This window comes from Ipomoea triloba, chromosome 15 (assembly GCF_003576645.1).
Source record: "Ipomoea triloba cultivar NCNSP0323 chromosome 15, ASM357664v1".
Lineage (NCBI taxonomy): Eukaryota > Viridiplantae > Streptophyta > Magnoliopsida > Solanales > Convolvulaceae > Ipomoea > Ipomoea triloba.
The window spans coordinates 21,597,427-21,614,672 of record NC_044930.1 but is presented as its reverse complement, the minus strand read 5'-3'; the positions used below and the strand labels follow the sequence as shown (position 1 = coordinate 21,614,672).

At 29.7% G+C, this 17,246-nt stretch overlaps 1 pseudogene; it reads left to right on the top strand.

The window, feature by feature from the left end:
• Positions 1–15,620: 15,620 nt before the first annotated feature.
• LOC116006032 lies at positions 15,621–16,184 on the top strand (annotated as a pseudogene).
• The last annotated feature ends 1,062 nt before the right edge of the window (positions 16,185–17,246 follow it).

Genomic DNA, 17,246 nt, shown 5'->3' with positions numbered 1-17,246 from the left:
AATTTGATTACTTAAAAATTGTAATAGGAAAAGTCTAAAAAAAAAATAGAAGGAAGAGCATGGTTAATTGAATTATTTTAAGTAATAAAAATTTACTATAATCAATAAAGATCCATATGCTTAATTGTTATAGTTAGATTAAAGTATTAAATATAGGTTGGTAATATGACCGTAATATGTTTATGTTTAATATCCTTTAACTATAGACGTAAATGTGTATACTATGCTTAATTTCATTTAATTACTCACAGTAGTATGTGTATGTTTAATTTCTTATATGGGCAGGAAAATTTATCATTAATTCTAATAAGAATGAGGTCATTTTATTATGATTACAAATGGTAATTAAAGAGTATATACTATTATTAATTATTATACTAATTATGGCGTCCATGTAATGTGAATAATTATATTAATTAAGGAGTATATATTATTATTAATAAAATAACATGTGTATGTTTAATTTTGTTTAATTATAGATGTAATATGTGTATGTTTAATTTTTTTTAAAAATTATGTTCATAGTATGTGCATGTTTAATTTCCTTGATTGATTAGATAAATCTATATTACAGCAAGTATAAAAAAAAATAGTTTAATAAAAATATAATGTGTGAATTAATTTATTAATTAACATAATTGTTAAGATTTTATTAAAAAGTAACCATTAGGATAATTTTATATGTGTAATAATCAATTTGGAATAATTTGAATAATTGTATTGCATAATAATATGTGAATTTGAATAATTATCATAAGTTTTTTGTAATCTCCTTTAATTATGGACTTAACATATGTATTATCAATTTTCTTATCTGATTAGATAAAATGTATATTACAGAAAGTATTAATTCCTTAATTGCCATAATTTTATTTTAAGATTTTATTCAAAAGTGATCAAAGGAAGTGAATGCGCAATTGATATTACTTGAAGTGAAAAAAATATAAAATTGTCGTAAGGAGAGAATCTCTATATTCAATTACCATAATAAATTAAGATGTTAAATACGATTAGCAATTACCATGGGTCATTTAGATGGTAATAGTATATGATAATTACCTATATAAATTACCATAAAATAACATATTAATATATTGATCAGTATTATAACAAAGGTTGTAAGCCTTCAAGGTATGCTATATATTAAGAAAAGTATCAATTAATTTAAATATGATAGGAAATTACCATAAAATAACATACTAATATATTGATCAGGACTATAACAAAGGTTGAAAGCCTTTAAGGTACGATATATTAGGAAAAGTATCAATTAATTTAAATATGATATGAAATTGATGAGGTGGTATCAATCCTCCTAATTTTTCATAATCCTATATTTATAATTACTGTTATAAACGAATTAAATAGAAAAAATTAATTAGGAACTCATATTAAGAGTTTTGGATTATTATTATTATTATTATTATTATTATTATTACTATTATTATTATTATATAAATATATTAGGGATATTATATTAAGACTTTTGGATTATTATTATTAAAGTATTATATTATTATTAGTATAATCTTAACAAAATAGATTTTAAATCGAGGTTAAAAAATTTAATACTATTATTTAATTTATTCAAGTATAGTAATCATCATTTTTAACTAATAATTTTACATTGGAAGACTACAACTAAACCTATAGTATTGTGTAATTAATAATAAATATTAGTAATAATTGGAATCAATAATCAATGATTTATGGAAACCAAAATATTTTGGATACTTAATTGGTTTAATCATAGCATTAGAATTATAATCGGAATCAAAACTTGCTAAAATTTATTATTATTATTATTGACTAACTAGTAAATTACCCGTGCGATGCATGGATAAATTTTTTAGTACATATTGAAATAACAAAATTAATGATAAATTATAAGCAATTCTAATATTTGAAATTATACAATTTGTATATTAGTGTTGAAATTGATTACTTAAAAATTATATTAGGAAAAGTCTATATATATATATATATATATATATATATATATATATAAAAGGAAGAGCATGACTAATTAATTTTATTTTAAGTAACAAAAATATATTATAATCAAATGAAGGGAATATCTATGTTTAATTACTGTAGTAATATTAAAGTGTTGAATACATGTTGGTAATATGGACGTAATATGTGTATGTTTAGTTTTCCTTTAATTATGAACATGATATGTGTATATTTAATTTCCTTTAATTACCTACCATAATATGTGTATGTTTAATTTTTTATATGAATAATATGATAAGAAAATTTATCATTAATTTCAATAAAAATGAGATCTTTATATTATGATTGCTATATGGTAATTAAATAGTATATATTATTATTAATTAATATTATGCTAATAATTATGACGCCTATGTAATCTGAGTAATTATGCTAATTAATAAATTAATGTGCGTGTGTTTAATTTCATTTAATTATGTCCGTAATATGTATACCACTAATTTCCTTAATTGATTAGATAAAATCTATATTACGGTAAGTATAAAGAATACTTTATAAAAAGTATAATGTGTGAATTAATTTCTTAACTACCATAATTATTAAGATTTTATTCAAAAGTAACCATTAGTATAATTTTATGTGTAATATACTTTATGAATTGGAATAATTTTCATAATTGTATGGATGTAATAATCTGTGAATTGAAATAATTATCATAATTTTTGTTAATTTTCTTTAATTATGAAAGTAATATGTGTGTTATCAATTTCCTTAACTGATTAGGTACTCTGTACCGAAGCACAATTGCTGACTCTGTTACAATATAGTATCTGTTTATAACTACTTTCTCAACCTACTGAAGCACAATTGCACAAAGAGTCAATATCGCCTCCACTAAGGCTCGAACCGACAACCTCCCATATAGGAACACAATGTGGTGCCACTAAATATTTAAGAAATATGCAAACTAAATTATATTGTAATTCAACTCTATTATTATATTTAGCTTGTAATTTTACTCTATTATATTTAACTAGTATTTTCGCCCGTGCGTTGCACGAAATGAATTCGTTATAATATTTTAAGAATATTTGGATCGATATACAATTATATAAATTATAACATCAAATATTATATAGCGCAATTGATGAAATTGGTTGGATCGATTATGTTTTATGATGTTTTCCTTGCTTGAATTAGAACAAATAATTGTCCAATTACCCGTACGATGCACGGATACATTTTATTTTATTATATATTGAGATAATAAAAATAAATACAAAATTATAAAAAATTCTAATATTGAACGTGTATATTTACTTGATTATAAGATTAGTGCAAAAGTATTACTCAATTAATTGAATAATATATGACTTGTTTATCTACAATTATCTTAAAAAGATCTATAAGTAATATGACTTATGTAATTATATTATTACTAAAATAAATATGAGAAAAATGAGAAATAATTTAATTATAATTATTATAAAAATAAATTCAACAACCAATATTTAGCTTAATTACCATAATAATTATTAGGCAATTATTATTAGTCAATTACACTAATATATGTGCAATTATACTTTTATACTTTAAGATATTCATTTTCACCATATTACATTTACTTTTATCTTCGTCATTCAAATTCATATTTGAATGAATTAATTTTGATTATTATAAAAATCTAACAACCCATGTTTAATTAATTTTTTTAAAGTTTAAATAACTTAAAGTTTTCGAAATGAAAGTATAATTATTTTTTATCAAAGTTTTAAAATAATTTTCGGTCAATTAGTAATATCATTTTCCTTTTTCGATAAATGATTTTACTTTAATTAATAGTGTTGATACATGAATATAGCAACGATATTACCAATTAATAGATATTAGTTAATTTCCATTTTACATTTTCTTAACAAATAAGCTTTATTAATTATTTGATCAATAAAGTATTTAATTAATTGACTACAAAAGTTTGGGCGGGAAAATAAAATATGAGGATTATATTTTTCTTTTATATATAGTATAGAAGTATAGATTATGATCTTTTATATTTTAAATCAATTAGTAATATCACTTTTTCTTTTCTATTTTATCTTTTCTATTGTTTTTGCGGAAATTTCACAAATAATGATTTTATATTTTTATTTTTATNAGAATTTGGTAAATAAAATTTTGTTACCAATTAAATTTTATTAATTTTTTACCAATTAATTAATAATATTATCTTGTGCCGAAAATATGAAGGGGAGAATTTTACTTTTATTAATAGTGTTGATACGTGAATATAAAAACGATATTACCAATTAATAGATATTAGTTAATTTGCATTTTACATTTTCTTACCAAATAAAATTTATTAATTATTTGAACAATAAAATATTTAATTAATTGACTACAAAAGTTTGGGTGCGAAAAATGAAATAGGAAGATTTTACTTTTATATATAGTATAGATAATACATGTAAGTTTAATTTTGTTTAATTATTGATGTAATATGTGTACCTTTAATCTCCTTTAATTATGTCGTAATATGTGTACCACTTATTTCCTTAATTGATTAGATAAAATCTGTAGTATGGCAAGCTATATTATGGCAAGTATAAAAAAATAATTTAATAAAAGTATAATGTGTGAATTAATTTCTTAATTACTGTAATTAAAGATTTTATTCAAAAGTAACTATTAGCATAATTTATGTGTAATAATATGTGAATTTGAATAATTTGCATAATTGTATGGACTTAATAATTTGTGGATTAGCGTAATAATATGTGAATTGGAACAATTATCATAATCTTTTAAATATCCTTTAATATGATTGACTTAATAGGTGTATTATCAATTTCCTTAATTGATTATATAAAAATATAAAATTTAAATAACGGAAAGTATTAATTCATTTATTTCTATAATTTTTAAGATTTTATATTATTCAAAAGTAATCAAAGGAAATGCACAGGTAATTGATATTATTTGTGTAACACCCCAATTTTCACATCTTGGATTTATTACAAAATCCCTAATAATACATTGCGGAAGCTTACATCTTATCAGCAGAAAACTAGGTGTTACCGCCACGCTTAGGTATCACTCCTATACCCAAACGTTAAGGCTAAACTTACAACCTCAAACAACCTCATCAACATTCAAAAGTGTACATATGGAACTAATCCTTCCAGAGTGTCTATTCTAGGATAGAGTAGTCTTCAACCTCGACTCGCATCCTATTCAGAGCTCATCGGCCATAGGGGCCAACGCTAGACTGCATCTAATAAAGGACACAATGAAGTGTAGTTAGCACGACGGCTAAGTAAGGGAATCCATTGTCACTCGAAAGTAAACAAAGGTTTCGAAAAACATAATATAATACTTTTCATTTCCGAGAATTTCCATCATTTAACTCAAAAGAGAGAGTTTAATCAACACACACTTTACTATTCAAAAATTCGTGGCATTTTATTCTGCGATCTAATTACGGAGTAACTAGATTTTATAATTAGTAAAAACACTCGATAATTCCATACCTCCTTTTTCCTCTCAGCGAATAGACTTCGCTCCGCAGTATGAATTAATCATACAAAGACATCTCACCATTCTCTCAGCGAATAGACTTTCGCTCTGCAGTATGAATTAATCATACAAAGACATCTCACCATTCTCTCAGCGAATAGACTTCGCTCTGCAGTATGAATTAATCATACAAAGACATCTCACCATTCTCTCAGCGAATAGACTTCGCTCTGCAGTATGAATTAATCATACAAAGACATCTCACCATTCTCTCAGCGAATAGACTTCGCTCTGCAGTATGAATTAATCATACAAAACCTCGCATTAATTAGTATATTTACATGATGACTCAAAACAATTATACTTATTCAAATATGTTTCCAAAACACACACATTTGTCAATGGCTTTTCACCATGAAATTTCCAAGTGACAAGAGTCACACTTGTTTCTTAAAACACAATTCTTCTCCCAAATTGATTGTAACATTCCAAAATTTCGTTACTATTTTTATTACAAAATATTTTTGTCAAAATTGCTCCTAACCATTCCTTTTCAGAAAATTTCAGCTTGGCGCAGTCCGAAAGATTGAGCCGGTAAAAATAGTTCCCGAACTCTTTTTCACTTGAAAATTTTATGGTAGAACCCCAACTTATAGTACTTGATATCCATAACAAGTTTTGGTCATTTTGATTCACGAATAAACACAGAAAATTCCATTTTCGCCCTTGGCAGTGTGCTGTCCAGAATTTTTCTCTCTGGACCAGTTTTGGAAAAAAATTCGAAAACCATACTTATACTACTCCGATCATTATGAAATTTTATATGCAGGTTCTACACTTATTGAACTACATGTCTAAAAAAAAGGGATCAAAATACCTTACCAATTTTTCCCAATAAATCTCGGAAGTTACTGCCAGAGACTATCTTTATATTTTTTTTTTCAATATTTTCACAAGTATAAGCCTATATGGACATAAACACAACATATACATGCATAAAGTAACTATGAACATACATATTAAAATTTACCAAAAATCAAGGTATAGTCTTTTGAGCCAACTTCTAGATCCATAAACTTAACACATAATTTTCATATAAAATTCCTAGTCACATAATTTACTAGCATTTGATCACCTTCAAGTGACTAAGCCTACTTAAGGGATTCCTTACCTCTTTAGAAGATTTTTAAACCGTAGAAAGATGGTGATCTTCTCCTTCAAACCATTTCACCGAAGATCCTAAACAAAATCACCATAATAACCACATTTTCATGAATCCTTAGCTTAAACTCAAGTTCTAGGAAGGATTCTAGCCATATTAACCGGATAAAACCAAAGTCTTACCTATAATAAAGCACTTGTGTTGAAGAAAAAGCTATGGAGTTCTTGGATCCAAGAGGAAGATGACATTTTTTTTCCTCTTCTTTTCCTTTTCTTCATTTCGAAAATGGGTGTGGGAGAGAGAGAGGAAGACTTGGAGTGTAGACAGGGTTTAGCTCATCCCATACTTTTCCCATTAATTAATTATTTAATTACCATGTGGCAAATAGGGATGCCACTTGTTAAAATCCCATGGAGTGCCTTGTAAAATAAGACTCTTTTGCCAGTTATGGATTAAATCAGATAAAAGTTCGGAGGAATATAACTTAATTCGGGAAAATTTTGATACCAAAATTATTCTAAAAATAATCCCGTCGATAACCACTAAAATTGGGAATTTTCCGGTATCTCGCGAAATACAGGTACGAAGGTTCGTAATAAATTTCACTCTTACAGTTCGTCTAATTTTCCACTGACTGAGTAGGGAGTTCACATTTAATCGTATCATGCTTAATAATCCGTTTCCTAGGGAAATTCGAACTGTATATACGTCCTTAAAAATTTTACGGTTCGTGACCGGTACGTAGATCGCAGCTTATTAATAACTAGTCTCACTTATAAAAATCCTTCTGAAGTACCGAGAGATCATCTCATAAGTGTCATAGCTTACAGAAAAAAATATTTTCGAATCTTCACTTTGTCGGTGAAGCCGAGGGGTTACAATTTGCAGTAAAACAAAATATAATCGTCATAAGAAGGAATTTTCAATGTTTAATTATCATAATAAATTTAGATGTTAAATACAGTTGGTAATTACCACAAGATATTTAGATGGTATGGTTATTACCTATATATATTACCAAAATAAATAGATTAACATATGGATCAGTATTATCAAAAAATGATGAAACCTTTTAGGTTAGATATATTAGGAAAAGTATCAATTAATAAAAATATGATAGGTATATTAGGAAAAGTATCAATTAATAAAAATATGATAGGTAGTACTAAAAAAAACAAATTGGGAGGAAGCCTTTTAGGTAAGAGAAAAAAATTATATTAGGAAATCGATTATCAATCCTACTAATTTTTCTTAATACTATATTTGTAATTACCGTTATAAACAGATTTAATAGAAAAAATTAATTAGGAACTTATATTAAGCATTTTGAATTATTGATATTAATGCTAGGAAATTATATTAGAAAATTATATTAAGAATTCTGAATTATTATTATTATTATTATTATTATTATTATTATTATTATTATTATCTTAACACAGGATTATATCAATGTATAAAATTTATATTATTATTATTCATGCAATAGATCTACTTCTTCATCTCTGATTATACCATGCCAGGAGGATTACTATTTTTATCCTATCACAAAATCATAATAATATGCAAGAGTATAAGATAAATTTTTCAAAAGAAACACAACTAAGGGATAGGCATAGCAAATAATTTTACTACAACATATTTATAACAACAACCAAACCAAATTAAAAAAGAAATACGCAGAAACTTCTCCAAAAAAATAACTTTTAGAAATAGAAAAAAATGTAATTTTACCACACTACATAATTGTAACAACAACTGAATTAAACCCTTGCACGCCATTTGCTCCTCATCCATTGCCCTTTCTGACCCAATTGCGCGCTGATACTGGTAAAAACACTCAACAATCTTCATCAGTTCTTCCGCGTCGAAAACCCCAATATGTAATTCACGACCTTGAACCACGTTTACCTTTTCCCCATCCACTCACTTGTAGTCAACAAAATCTTTCTTCTGCTTCACTTGTGGGGGAGAATATGGTATGCTCTTTCTCCTTTTCCTCCGCTAACCCCTATCGTTTACCCTAGATGACGCCGATGAATGTTTGCGATTTACAGGTGTCGGCGACGACACATTGGAAACCATCTTTTTAAACCGATTCAAGTAGGTCGGTGCAATTCTTGGTGAATGCACCACCGTAGCTTTCTCAGAGGAGTTAGATGGGGCTTCGTTATCGCTAGGAAACAATATATCACCGAATTGAATTACAAAAAATTTCAAAATAAATTGTTAACACGAAATCAGAAACTAAATGATGAAATAAAGGAAGAACAACAAAGCATAACCATGAAAATAAAGAAAGAAATCAAAGGATTTTCACTTACTCTTGAGTCTTGAGCTTGTCCATCGGAGTTGTGATCGGAAACGTATGAAACGAATGCCGACTTTGCCGAGTTCAGAAGTTGTGAGGGAACAATCTCTCATGCTCGGAACTTATATGAGAGAAATTGACGTTAACTTAAATCTGTTGGAATAAAATTAGGAAGAATGATAGAGGTTTTAATTTTTTTGGGTAATTGGCAATAAATTTTATGGAAATATATAAATGGTTAATTAATTAATAAAATAACCATATATATATATATATATATATATATATATATATATATATATATATATATATGGAATAAAATTAGAAAGAATGCTACTGGAGTAGATGTTTTAATTTTCTTGGAATTACCGGATTATGGAAATAAATTTTATGGAAATATATATAGTTAATTAATAAAATAACCATAAAATAACTCTTAATTTCATTTTACTAAAATGCCCCTGAGTTTGGGCGGAAAAACTTGGGAGGAGGATATTATTTTTATATATAGTATAGATTTGATTGCATCTCAAAATAAAAATAGTGAAAGTACAAATTAACTACGGAGTATTAGATAGGGGTCTCTATTTATAATAGAACGACCTAATTACAATGCAAGCTAAAGTTCCCAAGTATGTGATACAATGCAAACTAAATTGCAAAGTGATCACTTATTCTTGAGAACCATTAATTAATTAAGCAGTCCACAAGACACACCAGCATCATATCATATCTGCTTCGCATGGGTACCAAAAGTTGAGGAACACATCAGATCATTGCTTCAATTCCTAGCTTGAAAACCTACACCTTGCTTGCAAAACCAACCATTCCAATCAAAACAGAACTAAATATGCCAAAAATCCATCACATTGTAATATGCTTTTAGACAATTCTAAAACGCTTTTTGTTTTCATATATTTACTATATGTATGTAGGAACTTACCACATCAAGGGAATGAAAGATGGAGTTTGATTTTGGTAATGGCTCAGCAACTAAAATGTAATAGTAACCCATGACCCCGGTATGCATTTGGAGATTGCTATAATTTGATGTAATAGTTAGCTTCTCCATTTGAGCAATATTGACTGAGCCAGGTTGTGGGTAACAGGTTGACATTTCAACGACGTAACCACCTTCATTTCCTGCTTTTGTTTGTTCCCATAAATTGAAAGTGAATTGCAGAGAACCCGTCCATCCTAAAGCATTAATATTGCAGGTATTGCATCAACCATATTTCTGAATTAAATTTGTTCATTTAACTATCTATATACTATCAAGTAGCTAGCAGACATTCTAGAAACATAATAAGTGGAAGAGAGAGTGCACCTAACATATCAGATATATCACTGTATCAGTCCATTAGAATGGAACTAACATGCTTGGCAGGCAGGGAGAGAGAGAGAAACCGACACTAATAGCTTTGCAACACTTAGGAGGCACATGGAGAGGGAGGGGGAGAAGGTGTGTAAATCTGGTGTGATCATCAGATCTGGAGAGATATAGTGAGGGGCATGTTTGGTTGGTAAGAAATGGAGTACCGAAAAGATGAACTCCATGCAGCTCATCATCCCCGCGGATTGATATAAAGCGTATGACTATGAGATAAGAAAGGAGAGTGGGGTGATATATATAGAGTCATATATAGCTTAGATTAAAGCGAAAATTGGGAGGAAGAGTTGAGGGAGAAAAGCTGGCATACAATATATAAATTTTCTTGCAAACCAATTACAACTTTCTTTATTCATATCCATTCCCTAAAATCACTCCATTTTAGTCTTCTTAAATTTCCGAGAGAAAATGGTAAGGTAAACCAATTACAACTTTCTTTATTCATATCCATTCCCTAAAATCTTGCCATTTTAGTCGCCTAATTCCATGTGCACACGATTTTATTTTTATTTTTATTTTTTTTTTTATTTTAGAGAAACCACACGATTTCTAATGATAAAGATTCCATTTTCTCAAAAAAGTTTGATATTACAAAAATGCCCCTAAATTTTTGTGGGGAAAATTTAGCTAGGCACTTCTATTATTATATAGATAGAAGATAGAAGATAGATATAGATAGATAGGTTGTGTGGGAGGCAATTATTAAAAAGTAGAGAAAATTATTAAATTTAGTTTTACTTATAAAGGAAAGTAGTACACAATACTTCTCTTTAAAAAAAATATCAACTACACACTAAAAAATACAGATTTAATATAGAACTATCTCTTCATAATCTGCCAGTTTAACTATCTCTTCATAAGAAATAGTAAAGCTACAGTTTTCTATATCTGTAATTGATAATAATAAAAGATAGTATAAGATAACAATAACTAACATCATATTAAAAATAAACTTCTACACCTACAAGATTAAAAAAGTTAACAGGAATTGATTAAAAAAATGCCACCAAGAATGTGACAATGGACAACCGTTCCTGTGTATATAAATAATAAGATGCATTTTAATAAAAAAAAATAGAAATCTGATAGATTAATAAAAAAACACACTAACCCAATCAACTTTAACAACTATTTAGAAAACACCCCAAAAACTTTCTCAACACACTTCTTCTACATACCTCAAACTCAAGAAGCAGATTATGAGACAGCGCAATCTTCTTCAAGAGAATCAATCAAGGACCCATTCTAGGATTTGGTGGCGCCGCCCATCTTGTCTCCCTCCTTGCAGCCGAGCATCACCCTCTTTCAAATGGGGAACTCCTAAAAAACAAATCATATTAAAATCTTAGAATATCATATACCTAGTAACAATTAGAAATTGCTGGCTTCAAAACTCAGTGGACCCGGTACAGATTGAGCAAAGGAGATCGAGACTACCTCATCGTGACCCAAACCAACCGGCATCATCATTGAATTTGCACCATACGAATTTTTATTGCCTTATATCATCCATTGTCTCTTTACATCACATAGCCGAAACCAAAATCAAATCCGTAAATAAATGCATCCATAATTTACGTGCATACAAATTCAAAAGATAGAGTGCAGGAAGATACATACCTACGGGTGAGGAGCTGAGCACAGAAAACATTGAGGGTTTCAACATTTATAGATGATGTATATTTGTAACTTTATTTAGTAACAAAGAGAGAAAGGGAGAAGCTAAATAAGCTAATCAAAAGAGAAAAATGAACATAATCAGACACCTAAATAACATATTAAAATAAATATTCCTTAATCTATTCAATTAATTAATTACGGAAAATAAATATTCCTTAATCTATTCCTTAATTCCTTAAATAATTACGGATTGGGTTGACTTCAGCCGTAGATAGCAAAAAAAGAATTATTTTACTCTATCTATTGCTGATTTAAATGACTTAATATTTTTTTTATTAATTGATGATTTAATTGACTTAATTATTTATTAATTGTATTACTACTAAAATGCCCTTCAGTTTGGGCGGGAAAGCTCTTTCAGACACTTCTGTTATTATATATACTAGTAAATTATCCGTGATGCACGAATAATATTTTTATATTAAATATTTAAATAATAAAAATTAAAGTTTAAATTATAAATAATCAAACAAACAAATAGATAAATATATAAAAATGAAACAACAAAAATATATATTATGATTCAATTAGTTCATATCATCAAAACGAACAAATAGATAAATATATAAAAATGAAACAACTGGGGTGAGAACTTCATGAGGGCATGAGCAATGATATGAGCAAAAATCAAACTTTATGAACAGATAAAATTAGTAATTATATTACTACACAGTTGAGATTAGGGTAAACAACTAACAATGTACTCTTTTATATAACAAATATAAATTCAAAAACTAAAAGTAATAAAGAAAGACAGAAGAATTGAGAATCCAGATCAAAGCCTAAAAAGAAACAACAAAAATATATATTATGATTCAATTAGTTTATATAAAAACAAACAAATAGATAAATATAAAAATGAAACAACTGGGGTGGAAACTTCATGAATTATGACCAGATTAAAGCGATAAAAACATAAGAAATGGAAATATATATATATATATATATATATATATATATATATATATATACACATACATATATATATATATATGTAAAGAACATATACCTCCACATCTTCCAACACAGATTCTAAGGTTTCTCCTCAGTTGTTCTTGACCTCGTAAAGACAAATCAATCGTACTTTGATTGCCCACGCAGTACGGAAGGTGTTTATCTTATTTATAGTAAAACAAAAATATGGGCCATTGTAGTAGAGTTTATATAGTGCATACCTTCAGATATTGGTTGTACGCTTCCCTCTTCACTTTAAAACCGTGTTGTTCTGAAAGAGGTGGCCAAGTGGGTGAAACATAATTCTCGTACTAGAATGCCATAAGTTTGATTCTTGCTAACCCCCTTTCTGTGAACTTCATTGCACAAGGTGATCTTCCTAGTGCATTTTACCTCTTTTGTATGACTTGCATTTTATTACATAGAAGCGAGATTAGCCCAGTGTACACCATCTAGTTGTAAAAAAAAAAAAAAAAGTGGGTAATATGGTACATTATTTTTTGTAAAATATATATAATTAATGTTGTGTTGTAGAACATATTAATTAATGTTTGAAGGCAGTTGTTACAAACATTAGTACGATGTAAATATATTATCGTGTTAGTAGTAAGTTCTAAAATCAATTTGAAATCAAATCAATTTAAACTTGGCATTGGCCAAACATGGCTGACAAAATAGTCATATATCGACTAGCAGTAGAATAAGGTGGCAATGCGTGCAACCTGATTAAGTTAATAGAATAATTTACTTAGTAAACATAAGATTTCAAATTTAATTCTTTATGAAATTTTCTTATTAAAAGAAGAATTTTTCTCAAATTAAAATTGGGTGTTGATCGAGAAGACATTATAGTCATGGATCTGGGAATGATAAAAAAATTCTAAATCAAGAGGAAAACGCAACAACATTTTGATAAATATTTTAAATTTTAAAGTGCATCAGACAAAATTGTAAAATACATCGAGCAATACTACAAAGTGTACGCAGTGATATGTAAAAGTTCAGTACACTTTTACAATCATCATACGTACCTTAATAGTTGCAAATGTTGAGTGCACATCGATGTAGTATCATTTTATACACATATATACCCTGCAATTTTATTTTGTACACTTTAAAGTTTAAAATATTTACCACAATGTATCTACATTTTTTCTTCTTTACCCCTTGTTTTAGAGTCGTTGATATTTCCTTATTGACAATTAGAATGAATACAGTTATCAGTTTTTGTCCCTGGCAATTGATATGTGTTCATCTGTATTACTTTGTCATGTATATTTTGGTTAATATGGGATACAATGCAAATTGCTTTAATATTGCTTGTATAGACCAATTGTATGATTCATTGCGTAGGAAAAAGCAAGCTTTGGGAATATGCCAAGGTTTGAACGCAAATAAGGCTAAATTTAGAGCAATTTCGATTCAAATCGGACAAAGTAGGGTAAAGAGGCCGGATGAGGAGATGCTGCTGCCGCGAAGGCTTTCACACCCTTGAATGGGTAGCGTGAGACAACTTCGAAAAGGGAATTCTGCTAGCATGCATGTGAAGGACCTCGTGAGACAAACTTTATAACCCAGACTCTGCTTTCATGTGAAGGAACTTCAGAGAGGAAATCAAAGTTGTCACGAGTTTTGTCAGGCTTGTGGGTAGGGATGTCAATTGTACCCGTACCCGACGGGGAACCCGAATCCCCACTCCGACGGGGACGGGGATGGGGGCAAAAATAGGCCGGGGAACGGGGACGGGGATGGGGATTGGGAGTACTCCCCCCGCCCCGCCCGTCCCCGAATATATATATATATATATATATATATATATATATATATATATATATATATATATATATTGTGTTCTTTAATTTAGTAGTAAAATATTTAGTAGTATTTGAGTTGAGATGGATATAAAATTTTTAATTTTTATAATTTAAAAAAGCATCGGGGATTCCTGGATGGGGAGATTTTTTTCATCCCCGACGACAGGAATGGGGACGGGGATGAGGATTGGGGGAGAAAGTCGGGGGCGGGAATGGGGGGTATGCCCCGCCCCTACCCCGCCCCGTTGACATCCCTACTTGTGGGAGGCCTGGTGGCATGCTAAATTCGAGGGTATAAATAGATAAAGTTAACTTTTCATTAGGAGAGTCAGACATTTTCATTTTTCTAAACTCTTAGAACTTTACCTATGTGATTTAAAATATATTCATATTGAATATATATATATATATATATATATATAAATATAAATATAAAAGTACATTTAAAATGAAATAATAATTAATGCATCCATGTCATAATACACCATGATCCATATATAATTAGTTTAGTATATAATTAAATAAAAGTAAAAGTTCAAATTAATCATGACTACATGCAAAAGTACAATTGGGTTATCTAATTAAAAGAAAAAAAGTACAATTAGTTCCATAAACGTATAAATTGTCCAAAATTATGCAATTAGATAAGAAATGCTGACCTGACGGTTATTCTATTAAAAAATTATTATTTTTTAATATGGGTTAATAATTTTAAATAAAATAAAATAAAATAAAAAATCTTAGCCTCCTCATCTTCGTCTCCAGGAAAGCTCTATATATGAAATTGAAGGCATTGATTTCTATGCTACGATTACAAGGGCGAGGTTTGAAGTGTTGAACATGGATTTGTTCAGGAAATGTATGGAGGCTGTGGAGAAATGCTTCAGGGATGCCAAGATTGATAAAGGCCAGATTCATGATGTGGTTCTAGTTGGTGGACCTACAAAGGATTCCCAAAGTTCAGCAACTAGCTTCTGCAGTACTTCTTCAATGGCAAAGAGCTTTGCAAGAGCATCATATCAACCCATATGAAGTCCAGGCTGCAACTCTGGGAGGTGAAAGTGACCAGAAAATTCAATATTTGCTTCTTAATTCCTAGGAACACCACCGTTACGTTCCCACCAAGAAGGAGCAGATCTTCTCCACTTATTGGGGAGACAATCAGCCTGGAGTGCTCATCCAGGTATATGAAGGAGAGAGGTTTATGACCAAAGATAACAATCTGCTAGGCAAGTTAGTTTGAACTAACTAATGGGCATTCCACAAGCTCCAAGAGCTGTTCCACAGATCAATGTCTGTTTCAAGATTGATGGAAATGGCATAATGAATGTGTCTCTAAAGGACAAGACTACAGGTGTGAAGAACAAGATAACCATCACCAATGACAGGGGAAGGTTAAGCTGATGAAGTAGTGCACATATAGCTTCAAAAGCAAAGGGCTTCTATGTCTTTTCTATCCCTTAGTTAGTTTCAACTATCTTGTAACAAACTATATAATAAGAGCAGTTGCTCATTCCAAGTCAATGTAACCAGAATTATGTTCAATCAAGATTCTCTCCTTTTCCCTTTCATCTCACTGCTCTCTGCTTAGCTCATCATGGTATCAGAGCAACGCGGCGGCCGGAGCTACGCGGCGGCGGTGGTAGCGGAGATAGACAACGATGAAGGTAGAACCAATCGAGCAGGAACTTCATCGATTCCAGCTCCGATGAATCAGAATCACCAGCGAAGTGAGGAATTCGACGATCCTCTGTACCTCCACATTACAGAAAATCCGAATATTGGCCTCGTCTCACCTCCACTCACCGAGCTCAACTACTCCTCTTGGAGTAGGTCAATGATAATCGCCTTGGAGGTTAAGAACAAATTCGGATTCGCCACCGGAGCTATTGCGTATCCAGGAGAAGACAATCCGAGACTTGCGTCGTAGAGAAGATGCAACCGAATGGTTTGCTCATGGATTCTGAAATCCATTAGCCCTGGCATTGCCGATAGTGTAATGTACTTCGACAAAGCCTCAGACATCTGGAGTGCACTTCAAAAGAGGTACATGTAATCCGATCCTCATAAGATTTCTGAAATTCAAACTGAGATTTTTAAGAATACTCAAGGTAATATGACCGTAAATGAGTATTTCACCAAGAGCAATGCCCTATGGCAACAGATGAATGCCCTAAAGCCTTTACTCCTGTGCGAATGCACTCCTAGGTGCTCCTGCACCTTAATGAGTAGAATGCAGAAAGAAAGAGAGGAAGATCAAATAATCAGATTCTTAGAGGGCCTAAATGAAAAATATGAAAGCATTAAGTCCGGAATTCTTGTTATGGAACCCATGCCAGACATGGAAAGGGTTCTCAATATGACTCTGAAAGTTGAAAGGAAAATCAGAGGAACTATGAACCAAAAATGTGGAGAGATCATACAGTCTATTGTTGTTCAAAATAGTCAAGTGCAAACTGGAGAAGA